Source organism: Gastrolobium bilobum, unplaced genomic scaffold (assembly GCF_033153095.1).
Source record: "Gastrolobium bilobum isolate Gb01-03AN ecotype WA unplaced genomic scaffold, APGP_CSIRO_Gbil_v1 utg69442, whole genome shotgun sequence".
NCBI classification, from domain to species: domain Eukaryota; kingdom Viridiplantae; phylum Streptophyta; class Magnoliopsida; order Fabales; family Fabaceae; genus Gastrolobium; species Gastrolobium bilobum.
This window is the reverse complement of record NW_026898090.1, coordinates 19,277-38,170: the sequence shown is the minus strand read 5'-3', so window position 1 is coordinate 38,170 and position 18,894 is coordinate 19,277. Positions and strand designations below refer to the sequence as shown.

General features: G+C 37.0%; 1 non-coding gene across 1 annotated transcript; it reads left to right on the top strand.

Annotated features, from left to right (window-relative positions):
• The first annotated feature begins 11,026 nt into the window (after positions 1-11,026).
• On the top strand, positions 11,027-11,132 carry LOC133312806 (small nucleolar RNA R71). Its single transcript, XR_009751735.1, has one exon. It is a non-coding gene; the product is annotated as a small nucleolar RNA R71 (small nucleolar RNA).
• The last annotated feature ends 7,762 nt before the right edge of the window (positions 11,133-18,894 follow it).

Sequence of the window (18,894 nt, the reverse complement as noted above, 5' to 3'; positions counted from 1 at the left end):
CTCCTTGAGTGTACATTATCTTGTAAATCAAAGACCCAAAACTCGACCCTCATCTCCTTTCTTCAAGCCGTGGCACCCTAAGAAGAACAATAGAATTATACATGTCCCTTTTAATCAGAATTAGGATCAGCCCTATATGCTCATTCTCTCTCTCCCTCACAAGCCGTAATCTTCCAGAAAATAAACCAAACATCAAAACCATTTTATCTTTCCCTTGTTCGATTGTACAAAGCAGTAAGCGTGCAAGTTTGTTGTTTCTTGCTTCCTCTCACAAACCGTGATTTCATAAGAGTAGGATAAACCACTTCAACATATTCTTCCTCCACCACTATTTCGGCAAGGGACCATTGAGTAGAAAGATGTAGGTGAATCACCAAGATAATTTCTTGTTCCTTGCTGTTCGGCTGGTGTATGCATGTTAAGAAAACGTGAATCTTTGTCACCTCTGCCCTCTTGAGTCTGTCCAACCACAAAGCTGTCGAGTTGAGGGCATGCAGAACGAAACCCCTAGGCAAATCACCCCTCCCACCTGCTCTTAGTTGTCCAAGCCATTGGTATCAAAGGACTGAAAGGCTCAAGACCCAAGCTTGCAAATACTTTACTCCTCTACTCCTCTAAACCGTGAAAGAAGAACCTCACCATCTAAGCCTCTACTCTCATATTGTTTCTGGTCTAGCCGAGCATCAAAGCTCCAAGAGAGGTAATGTGTTCCCCTCATCCGTTGATCCTATACAATCTGTTTTGGGTCTGTGATGATGTCCCTCCCTGCACGCAGATGAAGACCAACGCCTTTCAAGGAAGATCTCACCTTCGGACCCTGATCCATTCTCCCCAAACATGCAAGACCTTGTGAGAAATCCTTACTCCCTTGCTCTTTGATCTTTGGCGCATGTAAGGCTGAGCAAGCTGTTCTTGTTGTGTTCCCTGTTCTGGTTCTTGGGACAGTGAAATTGGAAGAGGACTGTCTCTTGTTGGGTGATGCTCTTGGGCCGAGAGGAGGGTGAGTTGGGTACAACATGCTAGAGGTAAAAATCTGAAATGATACCCTTATTTTCCCCCTCACTGGTTCGGTTTCTGAGTGTGCTCTAGGAAAAATTATGTTTTGTTATTTCTCCCTTTTTTTTCTGTTTCGTAGAAGACCTTTGACCTTGGTGTATGTAAGAACCAACCGAAATTGTGAGCTTGGAAATAGCCCCATATTATGTTGATGAAATGTTCCCTAAATTGGAAAACCTTATTAGGATTACAGGGGTTAAGAAAATATGGGCAGGATGTTAAAGATATTATTAGCACACCCTTATGATTGTAGAACATGTGTTATTAAAGAAGAAATATTTATATATATATATATATATATATATATATATATATATATATATATATATATATATATATATATATAAACCCTTAGTATCACTCTTAAAACCGAACTTGCATGTATTTATAACCCATGTAGGCAGCCTATGTAAATGACTTACTTAGTTTTTGTATATGAGAGCTAGGTAGTGTTTGTTAAAGGAAAAATCATAAACACCTAGTAGGTGGTGAAAACAGAACTTGTATGCTTAAGGAACCTTGGGTCGTGGCAATTGTAAAAGAGTAAGGAAACCGATTATAGACCAAGGGGCTAAGGGAATGGAAAAGCTATGTTAAGTATAGGAAAAATATGTAGCTAATTCTGACTTGTATATATATATATCTGTTAGGTGTGCAAAATCCTAAAACGTGGACCATTGGGTGATGCTTGATGAAAAGATTATACGCACCAAGGTATGTGTAGGCGGTATTACCTAATGTGACTATTGGCTAGTGTATGGAATTGTGATGTGTTGCTCACATTTGTTCTATGTAATTTATGATGATGATGACCCAATGGTAAGAATATGAAAGGATGATATGATATATGCATGCATTTTACATCATAATACATTTTTCTGTTGGGTGCGATTGCATAACATGGCATGTATACGTGATTCATGACATCTTGAATATATATATATATTTGTATTGAGGACATGTGACTGAGCATGCATCATATAGGCATGCCTGGTACCAGGAGAGGGGACACTTGGCTTCAGTCCGCATAGGTTCCACAGTGGGATTCACCTTCATGGGAGCCATTAGGAATACCCACTGTGATGCTACGCGCACGACGGTGCTATGAGCGTAAAGGAAAAAGGACGTTATATACGCGTTATGATATATGATGAAAAGGATTAAATGTTTAAAGTGACTATTTATGATTTTGTGCCTAGTTGATATTGTTGCACTATGGTTTTGTTGCCACACTACTGGGATTTTCTCTCACCCCTTTGGGGCTGCTATTTTTACAAAATGGCAGGAGGACGTAAAAGCTTTTGAGGACTTGGATATTTGCTGTTGCCTTCTACTGTTTGGGCATGCTGCTATTGATGTGATATTTTATGGATGACTGTATGAAATTGAGCAGCTTTTATTATTGTGAACTATGATTTTATTATTGCATTACGATTTTATGACCAGCAAGTATTTTGGAAACAGATGTTGAAACGTTTGCGAAAAGGATTTTGACATGTTATCTAAATGCTGAGTTTTGAAAAGTCTTTGCGAGCACTTTGTAAGTTGTCGTACTGGGGCTACGGACCTCCGATTTTCTTATAATTTATATGCACGCGTAGCCCCAGGTGTCTAGTTTCATTATATACAAACCTTGCAATGAAATTCTGAAAGATCGATTTATTATGAATTTTACCAGCCAGGACGTTTGTGATATTTCCACTATTTTCTCTCTTATTTTGCGAGTTATGTTTCGAGGGGCAAACGAACTCCAAATCACTATTATTTTATATGAACGTGAAGCCCCAGATGTCTAGTTTCCATATTATAAAGAATATAGTTTTGAATCGTTGAACTGGATTTTATACGAATTTTTCCCTTCCCCAGACACTCACGAAGTGGGTATTTGAACTGGGTCGGCCCTTTTAAAGACAGCAAGGTCTATCAGGAAATTTATATTTTTAATAAGTTTAAGAAATTTTGTTTACTCTGATTTTTGTAATTAACCAGATCCCCTCTTTAGCTTTAATTGGCAATGTAAAAGCGAATATTTTTCAGTCTCTAAAATACTATTAAAGAACTCTAATTCCGCTTAGCAAACAACTCTCTTGGAGGCCTACAAGAGAGGGTGTTACACTAATTGGTATCAGAGCAGTTTTGATTCAAGGTGTTTGAGAATTATGAAAGATTTTTGGTTGATTTGTGAGTGTTGTTATGTGATTGTATTAATTCTTGTGTGAGCTCCCTGCTTTTCTGATTTTTGAAATTAAATGTGAAGTGTTCCTAGTTGAAATTATTTGATGTTGGAGGTATGATAATGCTAGTAGTATCGGTATTAAGCATGGCTATGCCCATCTTCTTGCTTGGTAGTGAGCCTGATCAACTCACAGCCGCGAAAGTAGTATGTGCACACTCATGGTTATTACGGGGAGTACTAGTGCTTGACCACTATGTGTGTGAGTAAGAACCGTTCCGTGAATTATGGATTTAATGTAAATTATTTTTTTTCTTATGGATGATATGTATGGATTTTGTGTTTGAATCGTGGTGAATATTTTGGGGTGGTTGAAAATTATGGATGATAATAAGTCCCTTTAATTAAGGATTGTCGTTGCAAATGACCATTCTGATTTCTGAATTACCTAGGTGTTGTAATATTTGAAGTTATGAAGGATAATGAGCCGTTTGGACTTGGATATAACCTTGATTTTCGAATTTGGATTTGTCATGATTACTGCTTTAACAATTCAATTAGGATGATTATTGATACAAACTGATTCTTTGGTATATATATAAATATTTATTTGCTTGTGGTAGTGCCTAGTTGGGGTGATAGAAATTGTTGGCTGAATTCAGATTTATTTTGGTTTCTGTTTTAACAATTTGGTTATGATGATTTTGTTGCATAATTGTTTCTTAATTTATATCTTCACATGTATATCCTAGCATAGAGTTAGGATGAAGTTATCTAGCTTTATGTGAACTTATTATCCCCACATGAAAACCGTGAATCAACCACTTTAGCTAGGGATGGAACACTTGTATAAGTAAAATTAATTCATGCTCCTAGGAAATAGAGTGAAGTAGATAAGGTTTAACTAGTGAGTTTATTTTCCTATAAACCCTCTAATGGTGAATTGGCACTAGACATCATTCTTGAGAAAGTTTAGTCATTAATTCTAAGGATGAAACCGTGAATTAAGAGGTGGTGTGTATAAGTGCAAGTGATTTTATTCCTCCACGTATTATGTGCTTAATGTTTGTCAATTTGAATAGTATGCATTGATTTGGTTGGTATTTTGTTATTATTTTGGACAGGTCTAAGGACGATCTTTGATTGTATTGATAGGCTTTCTTGTCTTGATAGAATTAAGCATTTGAAAATTCTAATTAATACCAAATACTTGCAACAAAAAAAAAAAGAGAAAAAAAAAAACAGAATGTATGTAATTGTATTGTGTAGACTAAGTTTCAAATTTCACCAAGAATGTTTAAACTTATAAGAATTTTGTGTAGTTGTAAACTAATTTCTATGTACCGAGAATGTAGTGGCTACATAGAGAGCTTGACATAGGAACAATTTAAAACCATATTAAGAACCTGAATTACATAAGTTTGATTGACGTAAATGGTACTATGTGTAGTTTGCATACGATATAAATTACGTTTTGTTTATCTTGGGTGTCAACTTGCCTTAATCAAATTGTGCTTACAATTATGTCTGATTTTATTTGAACCCATCATTATGTTGTCATCCCATATTAATCAATTAACCATAAACTTTTATTTTGGTGCATAGTTTTAATTGAACCCATCACTATGACTGTCACTCCATTTTAATATCTAAATTCCACTGTAAACTCATCAATGAGTCTATGGTTGATAATGTTGGTTGTTTTGAATCTCTTTACTTCATGTTTTTATTGGTATGTCTTATGATGTTGAAATGTGATCAATTATACCATCAAGTATTCAGCGTGCCTTTGATTATGTGGATATTTTTGGACTGGTTATAATATGTCTCGTCCCCGTTTCTGTTTGGAAACCCTCACATACTTGTTCATAACCATTTCGTTAAACTTTTAATGTGTTGTGCGTTGTTTTGGACGGTCAAAGCGGAATTGATAATTCCCTTGACTGAAACAAATGAAGTTATCGGATGATTATGTGTTAATGTATGTAAGATAGGATCAGATTACAGAGAAAAATAATGAAGAAGCACACACTATGGGAAGTAATTTTTACTCTAAAATAAATCCTAGGATCAGCCATTCTCTTAATCTTATTGCATGTGTATTCAAACCATAGAAATAAATTAATATGAATCCTTGTTGTTTAAATCAATGTTTTTATTTGATGCATTTTAATGGAAATTGTTAAGCAAAGTGTTATGTTGGTTATTGACGTAAGTAGATATATGGGTATGTAGTTCAATTAGCACTTGAAATTCTTTTGGTCTTTTTTTAGACTAACTAAAGAGGACTGAAAGATAATGTGTTTTGACAAAATGTTTTGCATTTGGCATGTAGGTTGTTTGAATTAATTTTGTATACTTTATTTATACTATAAAATAAATGACTTGATGATGCTCAGTATTTCTCATGGTGTTGAAATGTAATTGGATTTAAAGGAAAAATTTAACTCTGAAATGTCGAACTTTGAACTGTACCTATCTACTATATGTTTCTGCTGCACTGAAATTTTTCTGTTGGGAAACTGAAAGTGATACTTTTCTGTTAAAAGCTTAATTCCGAAATAAATCATTCTTTTATTTGAACATCATGAATAACTCAATTTTTAGAAGTAAGCTGGTATGAAAAATTTTCTGTCCTTGGTTGTGGGAACTACTAGTTCTCAAATTGTCTATTATTTTTATATATGTGTTACTCGAACTAGTACCACGAAGAAAATTTTCTGTTACTTGTATCAATTGTGGAAATCTAATGTGAAATCTGATTGCATGATTTGAAAATTAAAAATTTTGGTAAGTGCGCTTATTTGGGTTAGCAGCTGTTTAATAAAAAGAAATAAAATTCGTTGTTTAAGTTTCATGTTTGTAGGTCTGATGTTTATTTAAATGTTTCAGTATGTCATGGAACGTTATGATTGTCGTTCAAATATTCTCATTGCACCAATATCTTGCTGCATGCTGTATGTGAGTAGGTAATTGTTTGAATAACTTTGAATTGTTGTTGTACATGTATAGGATTTTATTTGTTCCTTGTATATTAATTCCATTATAACTAGGGACTTTTAACATCACTATTGAGAATTCACTCTATTAAGACTTTGTATATTTTGGTGAGTTATGTAATGGTTGTGTTGAGATTTTTCTTCGTGTACCAATAATTGAGATGCTCGTATCATCGTTAATGGATCCTCTGATCAGTGGAGTCTACTACATCTGAGGTATCTAGGACAGTGGAAAGCTCGAGGAAGTTTCCTCATATAGGTGTTTTAACAAACTATATGAGAGATACCATTAACATGATATAAGTAAATAATCGGATAGAAAATTTGTGATTTGATGAAGATCCTTTTATTGAAATGTTGGATGAAAGGTGTGTTGTTTTGATTACTAAATTTCTTGCAAGCTTATTAATGTGGAATTTATTATGATTTTAATTAATAAGATCGAAGTCTAAATAGGAAGTGTGCGTGAGAGTATGTTATCATGATGCTAAGTGTTAGACTTAGACAAATTTTAGGATGGTAAGGCAAAGTTTGAGGACAAACATCAAAATTTGGTGGGGAGAGTGTAACATCCCGCAGATTTAGGAAATTATATAAATGTTGCTTAGGAACTTAAAAGCTTGTGTTGAATTCGAAATATATATATATGTATATATTTATTTAGGGTGGACTCAATTTTAATTCATGAAAATTTGGTTAATTATAATTTTAAGGGAATAAGTGTTAGGAAATTTAATTTGTGAGCATGCATGCTATTAGGAATGAGAAGGAATAATTCTGAATTTTTAATATTAAAATAAGTACGTGATTTATCTTAGTTTCTTGAACAAAACCTTTAGTGATTAATTAGAGGGGGTATAATTTGGTCATAGCTTATAAAAGAACTTTAGTTGGCATCTTTATAGTTATATGAAATATTAAATAGTAGGATGGGATTAATTTAATCATAACATATTATGGTCATTTTCTTTTGGTCTAAAATCCCTACATGAAAAACATCCTCATCATGATACCCTTATCCCTTCATGTGCATGGCTTGATCCTGATTGGCTTGTTATCTCATCTATATCTCATGGTTCCTTGCATCCTTAGATAACCATAATTAGGATTATTAAGTTTTATCCCAATGAAAATATTATGGTCAGCATGCATGAGGTTTTATTGGTCAAAAATTCTGCACTCTGTTACTCTGTAATTATGAGCTGGAAGGGAGCAGCAGCAGAGTGAATCCAAATCATGGTCATCATATCAATCAGCTTGCTACCTCTACTCATTTCCCTTAGGCGCTGATTGTAGGAGTCTCCTTGAGTGTACATTATCTTGTAAATCAAAGACCCAAAACTCGACCCTCATCTCCTTTCTTCAAGCCGTGGCACCCTAAGAAGAACAATAGAATTATGCATGTCCCTTTTAATCAGAATTAGGATCAGCCCTATATGCTCATTCTCTCTCTCCCTCACAAGCCGTAATCTTCCAGAAAATGAACCAAACATCAAAACCATTTTATCTTTCCCTTGTTCGATTGTACAAAGCAGTAAGCGTGCAAGTTTGTTGTTTCTTGCTTCCTCTCACAAACCGTGATTTCATAAGAGTAGGATAAACCACTTCAACATATTCTTCCTCCACCACTATTTCGGCAAGGGACCATTGAGTAGAAAGATGTAGGTGAATCACCAAGATAATTTCTTGTTCCTTGCTGTTCGGCTGGTGTATGCATGTTAAGAAAACGAGTATAAAAGCCAGCATGCCCAAGGAAAGACCTTATCCCCTTTATGTTAACAGGGGGTGGCAATTTTTCAATTTGGTCTATCTTGGCTTTATCAACTTCTAACCCAGCCTTGGATATCCTATGTCCTAACACAATGTCTTCTCTCACCATAAAATGGCACTTATCCCAATTTAAGACCAGATTTGTCTCCTCACACCTCTCAAGGACTTTTCCCAAATTTCCTAGGCACTCTTCATAAGAGTCCCCAAAGACACTGAAGTCATCCATGAAGACTTCCACAAATTGTTCTATCATGTCGATAAAGATAGCCATTATGCACCTTTGAAAGGTGGCTGGTGCATTGCACAGCCCAAAGGGCATTCTCCTAAAGGCAAAGATGCCATATGGACAAGTGAAAGTGGTCTTTGGCTGGTCTTCAGGGGCTAAGGCTATTTGATTGTATCCTGAATAGCCATCTAGAAAACAGTAATATTCCTTACCAGCTAACCTATCTAGCATTTGGTCAATGAAAGGCAAAGGAAAGTGGTCTTTCCTAGTGGCTTTATTGAGTTTTCTGTAGTCCATACAGATCCTCCAACCAGTAACAGTCCTAGTGGGTATTAGTTCTTTTTTATCATTTTCCACAACAGTAATCCCACCTTTCTTAGGAACACACTGTACTGGGCTAACCCAGTTACTGTCAGAAACGGGATAAATGATCCCAGCATCCAGCCACTTAATAATTTCTTTTTTTACTACCTCTTTCATGATTGGGTTAAGCCTTCTTTGATGCTCTCTAGAGCTGCTGGTTGGGTCATTAAAAAGGATTTTATGTGTGCAATAGGAAGGGTTAATTCCTTTTATGTCTGCCAAAGACCAACCTATAGCCCTCTTAAATTTTTTTAAAACAGTCAGCAACTGTTCTTCCTCTAACACAGTGAGCAGATTGGACACTATGACAGGCAAGGTGTCTTTTTCCCCTAAGTAAGCATATCTAAGGTGATTAGGCAGAGGCTTGAGTTCTAACACAGGGGGCTCTTCAATTGAGGGTTTGGGAATTTTTAACCCTCTCTTGGCCAATTCTAAGGACTCAAAATTTTTATTTTTCCAAACCACATCAGTTCTGGAATTCAGCCACTTAACTACTTCCTCAGAATCAGTTTGACTGATTTCTAGACCCTCAAAACCAGAATTTTGTAAAGAGTCTAATGAGGACTCGTGAAAAAATTTATCTTTGACTACACAGTCAATGATATCTAGTCTAGAACATTCCTCAATGTCTCTTGGGTATTTCATGGCTTTTAAAATATTACATTTTACTTGCTCACCCTTCACATTCATGGCCAACTCACCCTCCTTAACATCTATGACAGCCCCACCAGTGGCTAAGAAAGCCCTTCCCAATATAATTGGAACCTCTCGGTCTTCCTCATAGTCTAAGATTATAAAATCAGCTGGTAGAATGAATTTATCTACTTTCACCAAAACATTCTCTACTTTCCCTTCCGAATAAACTAGAGACCTATCAGCCAACTGTAATGTGATAGTGGTGGGATTAGGCTCTCCTACTTTCAGCTTTTTGTACACACTCAAAGGCATTAAGTTGATACTAGCACCTAAATCACACAATGCTCTGCCTATGTAGTGGTCTCTTATGGTACAAGGGATTGTAAAACTTCCTGGGTCTCCTAGTTTAGGAGGTATCTTACTAAGAAGATATTGACTGCTCTCTTGTGTAAGAGCAACAGTCTCAAACTCTTCTAGCCTCCTTTTTCTTGAAAGAATTTCTTTCATGAACTTCACATAAGAGGGCATTTGTTCCAATGCATCAACAAATGGAATGTTGACATGCAACTGTTTTAGGAGGTCTAGAAATTTCCTAAACTGATTATCTTGCTTCTGCTTTTGCAACCTTTGAGGAAAGGGTGGTGGAGGTCTTTTTGAAGCAGCAGGTGTCCTATTTGGCTTAGGGGCCGAACCCTTTTGAGTGGGTTTTTCAATGGAATTATTCCCTAAAGGCTCATCTATAGAGGGCTGATTGTCTGGTCCAACCAGAATAGGTAAGGAGTTACTGTGCACAACCCCTTGGGGGCTGTTATGAACAACAGAATTCTGAACAGGTTCAGAATTTGCATCCTTTTCTTTCTGCATGTTCTCCCCTTCTTTTTTTTTAATGTGGAAGGTCTTACCACAGCTTCTGGCTGATTTACAGATCTGCCATTTCTAAGCTCTATCATATTGCATTGCTCTTTATTTCTCCTAGGCTCTTCAGTGTTACTAGGCAAGGTACCAGGAGGTCTGGTATTCATAGTGTTTGCTAAATGGCCTAGTTGGGATTCTATGTTCCTCAAGGATGCTGGAATACTTTGCTCAACAGCTTCCAAGCTGTTTTGCTTGGTCTCATTTTTAGCCAAATATTCCCTCAACAAAGCTTCTAAGGAAGATGCTGGAGCAATAGGCAGCTCATTAGGCTGAGCAAAAGGTTGCTGCCTTGAAGGTTGTTGGTAATTTTGGGAGGGAAAATGTGGTTTGGTTTGATCATTGGAGGGGCCAGCTTGCTGCCCTTGCCCTTGGAAAAATTGAGGTTGTTGATTATGCCTCCATCCTTGATTAAAATTAGTGGAAAAATTATTTTGGTTTCTATTTTGATTTCCCACATAAAATACAGATTCTGGGTTGGATGGGAAACTATCATACAAATGGGGCCCACCACAGCAAACACAAGTTACACTTGTGTTTATTGCGTTAACTTGGGGTTGGGTTGCAGGTATTTGAGGTGTAGGTACAGGAACTTGGGATTGGGACAATCTTGCCTCAATGGTTTGTCCTTGGGTTCTCACTAAATTGGATAATGCATCAAACTTAGCTGAAAGGGCTGTTACAGGGTCTATCTCATGTAAACCAGCCATTCTCCTAGGCTGATTTCTCTCTTCAGGCCATTGGGCATAATTTTGAGTCATTTGTTCTAACAACTCATGGGCTTGGTTAAAGGACATAGTCATAAATATGCCATTAGCAGCAGAATCTGCCAAGACCGTGTTTTGAGTATTTAGGCCATTGTACAGGGTTTGTAACACTGCCCAAGAGGGCAAACCATGGTTGGGGCATTGCTTAAGACGGTTCTTGTACCTCTCCCACACATCCACTAGTGTCTCTCCATCCCTCTGCATGAAGTTAGCAATATCACCTCTAGTTTGCACTATTTTATTGGAGGGGAAAAATTTCATGATGAATTTCTCAGCAAGGGTGTGCCAATTGGTTATGGAGTTGGATGGAAGGGAGTTCAACCACTCTTTGGCTTTGTCAGCCAGTGAATGAGGGAAAAGCTTCAATCTTAACACATCATCCGAGATGTTAGGATTCCTAAAAGTGTTGGCCACTTCTATGAAATTTCAAAGGTGCTTGTGTGGGTCTTCCATCAACAACCCATGAAACTGCCCCATATTTTGGAGCATGGTGAACATCACAGGTTCTAACTTAAAGGGCACTTCATTCACAGGTTGGGCTATGCTTGGATCTAACTCATCCAACACAGGTATGATGAAGTCCATCATGGACCTATCATTGTCATTTATGACAGGTGGGTCCCCTATCCTTGCAGGTCCTCCTACCCTATCATTCCCATTTACACTTCCTAAATCCTCCATTTCTTCAATTTCTAGAAGTGGAATTTGCCTATGTGCTTTCTGGGCTCTTCTCCTAACTCTAAATGTCCTCTCAGGTTCAGGGTCAATTGAATCTATGAACGGGTGTAGAGTTGCACTCATGCACCCCTTTTAACTAAAACAGGTAGACTTAGCTAAAACACCTAGATTACTAACCAACTTTTATGCAGAACAAGCAAAAAATAAACAAACAAGAACCTGCAAACAGAAAAGTCCCAAGACAGTTCACAGCCTGACGACTTTATAAGGCAGTAACAACTCACCCTCACACAGGGTGAAACTAATAATTAAAATAAAACTGAAACTAAAAAATTACAAAACAAAATAACAACTATGAACTATGAGACTAAAAAAAATTAAATGACATAAAAGAAACAGAATATGAACAGAACAGATTTTAAACTACCAATATTCAAGACACTACAGTAATAATAACTAAAACAAAACTGAAACAGAATTCAAATGAGCTACACTAAAAACAGCAAAAAGAAGCAGTTCAAAAATAGCAATCACACAGAAATCTGATCATGTACGCCTCGATCCCCGGCAACGGCGCCAAAAACTTGTTGCCTTGCTAACAGTTGTGCAAGTAATGCGCGCAAGTATACGCGACAACAAGTAATATAGGGCTGTTATAAGTCCCAGTTATCGTTCCCACAAGGATCGTTGGCGTTTTGAAATGACTAAAATTTGTAATTGCTTAAAACTGAGTTACTATTTGAAAATAAAAGAAATAAAATTGTAAAGTAAAAAATAATCTACAATGGACCTAAAACACTACTGTTCACTTTTCTTTTAAAATTTTCTGAATTACTCTCCTAAGTTGTAAAATAAGCAATAAGAATGAAGCAACTTAAATGACAGATGTGACAAAGATTTTGGAAACATAACAGAGATTGAAATATGAAATAACAAAGGAAATTAGAAATCTGAGTTGATAAAGAAGTTCAAAAAGGTGGGTTGAGTTCTGGCTCTCCTTCCCCACAGTGCTTGAAAAATAATTTGATTAACAAAAAAAACTCATCCTAAGATTCTCAGTTAACAAAACTGTATTGTTAATTTTAATCTCTTAAAAATTATTTTATCCCAAAGTTGCCCACTTCCATATCTCTATGCCAAGTGGGATTAGGACTCTTGAGACTCAGGTCCAATATTACATGAGGTCTCATTCATTTCTGAAATGAGATCCCTTAGATGATTTCTCATCTAAGTCCATGTGTCTAATGCAGAATCCAGAGTTAGTTGTTTCTCAACAACTAAATCCTAACCAAACCTCTGACATTCGGCCAAAATGCAGATAATTTTACACATTAGTAAAAGCATTAAACAACTGAGATATAAAAATTAAAACCAGAAAACCAAACGTTTAACAAGCACTGAGGTTTGGGTATCACCTAAACCCAACCTCTAAAAAGTTAGCCACTATCCATATTGATGAAGCTTACAAACAGTAACAGAGAACTACAGAAATCACAAAATAAAAATTCTAAAAACTAAATTACAGCACTGGCCTAACAACCGGCAATCTCAGTGCTGTAAAGACATGCATCAAGTTCATCAAATGAACCAGAATCTCATTACAAAACAGAACTTAAAAGAAAATAAAATAAAAATTCTTCAGAAAACAAAAACTAAAAAACGGTAAATCAGAACCAGGAGAGAGACACATAACTCACTCCTCAGTCCCTTTTTATAGGGCTCATTTCCTTCTTTGCACGATTTTCTTCTCCAGCTCAGCAGGGGTTACGCGCTTCTCGCGCGTTGCAGGCAGGTGGTCCCCAGCAGCTCCCTCCTCAGACAATCCGAATGGAATTTTGCTCATTTAACCCGTACGTAGACTTGCGCCCACAAATCGCTCCAGCCTCCACTCTCAAAAAGTATCCAGCTCATCCACTTAGCAAGGGGTTGTTGTTTTGACATTTTCTGTATAGGGAAGGGGTGACTAGGGTTTGGTTAATCTCTCAATGAACCGTGGTTGAGGGTTAATCTTGACAAATAAACCGAATACAGAGAACGGTTTGGCTTTGCAAATCGATTTGTGGCAAGGAACTTTGGATGGGTGGTGTGGATTTGTGGTCGAATGATGGTTGGTCTTTGTCGCACAATGTGTGCTAGGGTTTTCTCTCAGCCCTTTTCTTCTCGTTTCTGACTCTGTCTCTTTCTTTCTATCCCTATCTCTTTCTTTCTTTAATTTTCCTTCATCTGGGCTTTTTGATTGACAACAGGTCCAGCCCATATCTTTTCTTCTTACTTTTCCTTTTCTTTTCTTCTTGCTTCATTTCCTGATGAATGTTAACAAAATGGGCCTGTAAAATAACAAGTTTAAGCCCATTAGCACTTAAGCCCATTAAATTTCAGCTCAACATGAATTTTTGGGGTATTTTAATCACAAAAGTCATTCATTTCTCACCAATTACACTCTAAACCATATGTTCTAAGTCTCATTAAAGAGACTTATCAGAAGCCATTGCAGATTTTGGTACATTACACAAACATCCAGCTCTTAAATCTCCTTCACCTTGGGAAAAACAAATGTCAACAGTTTATACTCATGCAATATTTAAGAAATTCCAAGTTGAGCGTCTACTATTTTTGATTGAAGTGGTGAATCTCATAGATTTGGCATAATCCTGATAAAATGAATATGCTGCTCCATGCAGATAGTGGCTTACTCTCTTCTTTACCTCCATCGTTATCTCCTTCTCTGAATATCATGGATTTGGAATAAGAAACCAGAGAAAAGAGATTGTTTTGATTGGAAACAACAATTAGTCCTCCTACACTGTCCAGGATGCTTCAATAGGGCCATTGGATTGCTGCAATGGTGGTTTGAAAGGTTTGTGATTGGTGGTTTGCTGCAATATGCCTTGCCACTTCTGTTTTCATGTCCATTTTTTTAGTGTGAAGGACCAAATAGGGCCTTCGATGCTAGGGTCAGCTGTCCAAAACTCCAAGAAGACATAAAACGTCATCGTATCACTTCCACACTGGACTACTTAACGGTGACTCAGCAAACTAACGTTCCACATGTGCTCCGTTAGTTGGGCCGTTAGATGCCATAAAACGGAAGGACAAAAATGGCACTATTTTTGTAAAATTAAGGACCAAAATGAGCATTTTTTATTGTTGGGGACCAAAAGGGGCTTCGTGAAAATTGTCAGGGACGAAAAATGGTATTTACTCTTAAATAATTAATTATGAGTTTAGGAAAGAATTTCATAATTGACCTCGAATAATTATTAGAAGAGTTAAATAATTATAATAAGTGCTTCATAATATTGAAAGTCGTTTTTCTGACGAAAAGTGTGAAAGTAACCGGCCTTGAAGGCCGTAGCATGTGAGAGGGAAAAACAAGAATTTTTCTAATGCCGAATCACACATGCAATCAAGAATCATGCTTTATGACAGTATCATGTTACCTTTGTTTGTGAGTTCAAAACTCCAAGACGATCAGTGTTAGGTTTGAAGGGTTCAAACCCTCTAACGTTGATCCACACCAGCCACGTCAAGCCACCAATTGACTACCACAAAGAGGCTTGCTATGCGCTCAATAGGTGAAGAAGGAGGCTAGGTAAATGTGTTTAGAAGAGTGAAGTCTTCAGCATGAAAACTTCACAAGAGTGGGAATGGATTGGAGTAAAATTGGCTAGGTCTTTTTTTGAAAAAACAATAAGGAGAACTTACCCCTAGTATGCGCACAAGAGAGTGAGAGAGTTAATTAATTAAATCAGATTTTTCACTTAAATCCATGATGTAGGTGGCGCACAAGAGAGGAGAGAAAGGTGGAGTTGTTTGCAATTCAAAATTCCCAACAACCTACCTTTGAATCCTTATGAGACTAGGTCTCTACCTAGTCAAAATTCTGTTCCAATGGCCATCATATGGCCAGCCAATATGCGCCCCTATTCAGCCCCAAAAGGGGTCCAGATTCGTTGAACAGTTGCATTCAAATTTGAACCAACTCACTCATTGATTCTCTCAGCCAACCAAATCTGATTGGAGCTTGTTTGGTTGACTAGATGACACTCATCATCCATCCAAAGTGGCGCCCCAAATCAGCCCTTGGAGATCTCCATAGATCTTCTCTTGATACAAGGGATTTGTTCCAACAAGATCTCATCTTATCCTTTTGTTATGAAACAACTTTTCATAGCCAATTCAAATTCGAATTCAACCATTTAAATTCAAACGTTCAAACATTTAAATTCTAAATTCAAATTCAAATTTCAAATTTCAAAATTTAATTTCAAATTTCAAATTTCAAAATTCAAATTTCAAATTTCAAATTTCAAATTTCAAATTTCAAATTTCAAATTCAAAATTCGAATTTCAAAATTCAAATTCAAAATTCAATTTTCAAAATTCAAATTTCAAAATCAAAATTCAAAATATAAATATTTGATAATTAATTTAACCAATTAAATTAATTAGTAATGTCTTAAACCATCCAAGCTCATTAACCATACTATGCGCCCTCTCCCTCTTAGGTGGGCTTCCAAACTTCATCTTGGGCTAACAACCATTATTAGGCCCAATACCTTTAATGCTATATCATCATGACAATAAGGTGTTAGTGTGTGACCCATTAGGCCCAACATAGCTACTGACATAAACGAGCTTGGGCCCAACAAGCCCAAAACCCATCTAATGACAACACAGAGCACTAGCAATGCTTTGTTGCCCCAGAGCCAGTTAGATTAATGACTTGATCATCTTATTACACATATTTGGTTGCCGTATGTATCTCCTTTCGTCTCGGTTACCTTCCCATTAAACCTAGGGTAAGGAAACGTATCAACCCTTGCGGTTTAGGGTAAGCTTTATTCGAAATAGGGAATCTTCAATTTACTGACTCTAAAGGAAGATCATCTCATGATCTCTTTTACTATGCATAGATTCCCGAGTCCCTGTAAATGTCATCCCGATTTCTCCAGTTTACAGATAACCTAATCTCTCACAAAGATTTGACGAATTCCTTCAGCTTATCACCCTAGCCCTGTGCTCTTTCAGGACAAGCTCAACAATATACCTATGAGCCTCCATGTTTCAGGCTGACGAGGTATACAGTCAAAGCATGCCTTCTAGAACACAGTCTAGGTAATAACTTCTAGTCTAAGAAAAGACATACCCAAATGTAAAGAGACTACTCTAATGATACTCTCTGTGAGATTTCCTCATAGAGTCTCTTTGTGGGTCTGTTCAGTGCGAGCTATACCCTTATAGGTCCACCTACGACTTTAACTAAGGCATCTCCATATCTGTAGCTCATGAGGTCTTTACCTTGCATCCGAATACAAGTAGATAAGTCGTGCTAGTCTTACCCGAGATCACTGATCCCCATTCTCAGTGTCTCTAGATTAGGAACATAAAATTATGAATAAACATCTGGTATCCTTAAATCCTCATGATCGTGATCTCATCACAGATACTTAAGAGATACCTATTTTATTCTAAGGGGTTTATCCAGTTTATTCATAATATATTAACAATAATATCGAGACTAAATATGAAATAGGATAAAGAGAGCTTATTATTAATTTGCGTCAAAAAGGTCTACATCTTATGTCCTTATTTAATCAAAAAGATTATCTCTAGGACACCCATATACTAACAAAGTGCAGATACCGGTTCTGCTTCACGGTATAAGTGTGTACCAGTGAAGTATCCCAGAAAATTATAATGAGTGTGTGAATATTCCTAAAATAATATTTAGGACTGGATTATCAAGTTTGAAGTCAAAATAACGAGAACTGATGTCAGAACTAATATCGACTGCGTGAAAACGCGTACCGGAAAAGTGTTGCAAAAAATTAAAATTAAAATATGAAAAATCTTAGAAAAATGGCTAGGTTCACAATATGAAATTTGAGATTAAAATGATAAGCGGAGCTATTAGTGCTAATACCGATGATTAAACTTAATCCGCCTATAAATACCATGTGGCATAAACATCTAGGTCAGAAATTGTAAACCTTGCGTGACATTTCTGGTGCATTTTGACAGCCACCCTCTCCACCTTACTCCATAGCCTTTTCTTCATGAAACTCCATCAAGGCACCACCTTTCTTCATGGTTCCTTCACCAAAACACTTTAGCGAAGTGTGAGATTGAATTGTGTGAGTGAGAGGCCTTCCATTTCTGAGTTTTTGGTTGCTGTTTAGTGGGTGTTGGGGATGAGTTTCTGAGTTCTTGTGGAGGAGGCCATTTCCATGCCATTTGAAGCTTCAAGGTGCCAATTTGGTTGAGAAAGGACCAAGCTTTGGTCACCATTTCGTGGCTTGTGTAATCTGACTTTTTGGGACAGATTTGAGAGCTCTAAGAGCACATTTTTCTACTGTTTTGAGACCTCCATAGGTATACCTTGATCATTCCTCTTGAAATCCATGATTTTAGCTTGTTTAAGTCACTAAATGAGGGAACTTTGATTAATCAAGTTAAAAGTGGTTAATCTATGCATGTTTAATACTTTGGAACTTCTGTTTTTGAGAAAAACCGGACCTTGAACTTTGGGGAAGCATCTTGGCCTCGGATTATGCAGAAATTTTCTTCAGAATTATGTTCTGCACGCGTGGGAATCGATTCCCTTCCGTTGGGAATCTAGTACCCAGTGTGGGAATCGATTCCCTTATGTTGGGAATCGATTACCTGAAGGTTCGAAAACTGCAACATAGTCATGCTATGGAGCGCATACATGGGTGGAAAAACAAAAAATTTCGCAGCGGAAGCATAGACCATCTATACACCCTATGTATGAATACTTTACGTTGAAACAATATGGGGTTTCAAAATTACTTTTTCACTTGTAGGCGCAAAAGAATGACGCCCTCCAACGGTGATCCACACGGTTATCTCCTTCTTGCTAGCGAGAACTCTTTCTCCTTGATCCCTCCTTATCCTCGGTGGCTGGCTAGGCGCATGCAAGGAAGAGGCTACCAAGTGTTTGGATTATCTTTCTCAAGACTGTAATAGTGTCTTTAGGCTAGGTGATGGTGCAAAAAGGAGAAAGAAGAAGAAAGGTTGAAACTTTTCCTAGAACCCTGAGAGGAGAGAGGGAGCATCAGGTTTTTCTAAATTCTCTAATCAACTGCATCAGCCCCCCATTTAGTTAGGCGCAAATTTGAATGGTGAGAGGATCTTTCTTTGCTTGATCCTCTCACTTAACAACTGACCAGACTGTTGGGAGCCTTTGGAAGCTTCACGACTTGAATTCAAAATTCAAGTATGGATCATATCCATTTGTTCCATGAAATCTGATACAGAATCCAGTCAAGATTTCTCTCTCCACATAGGCGC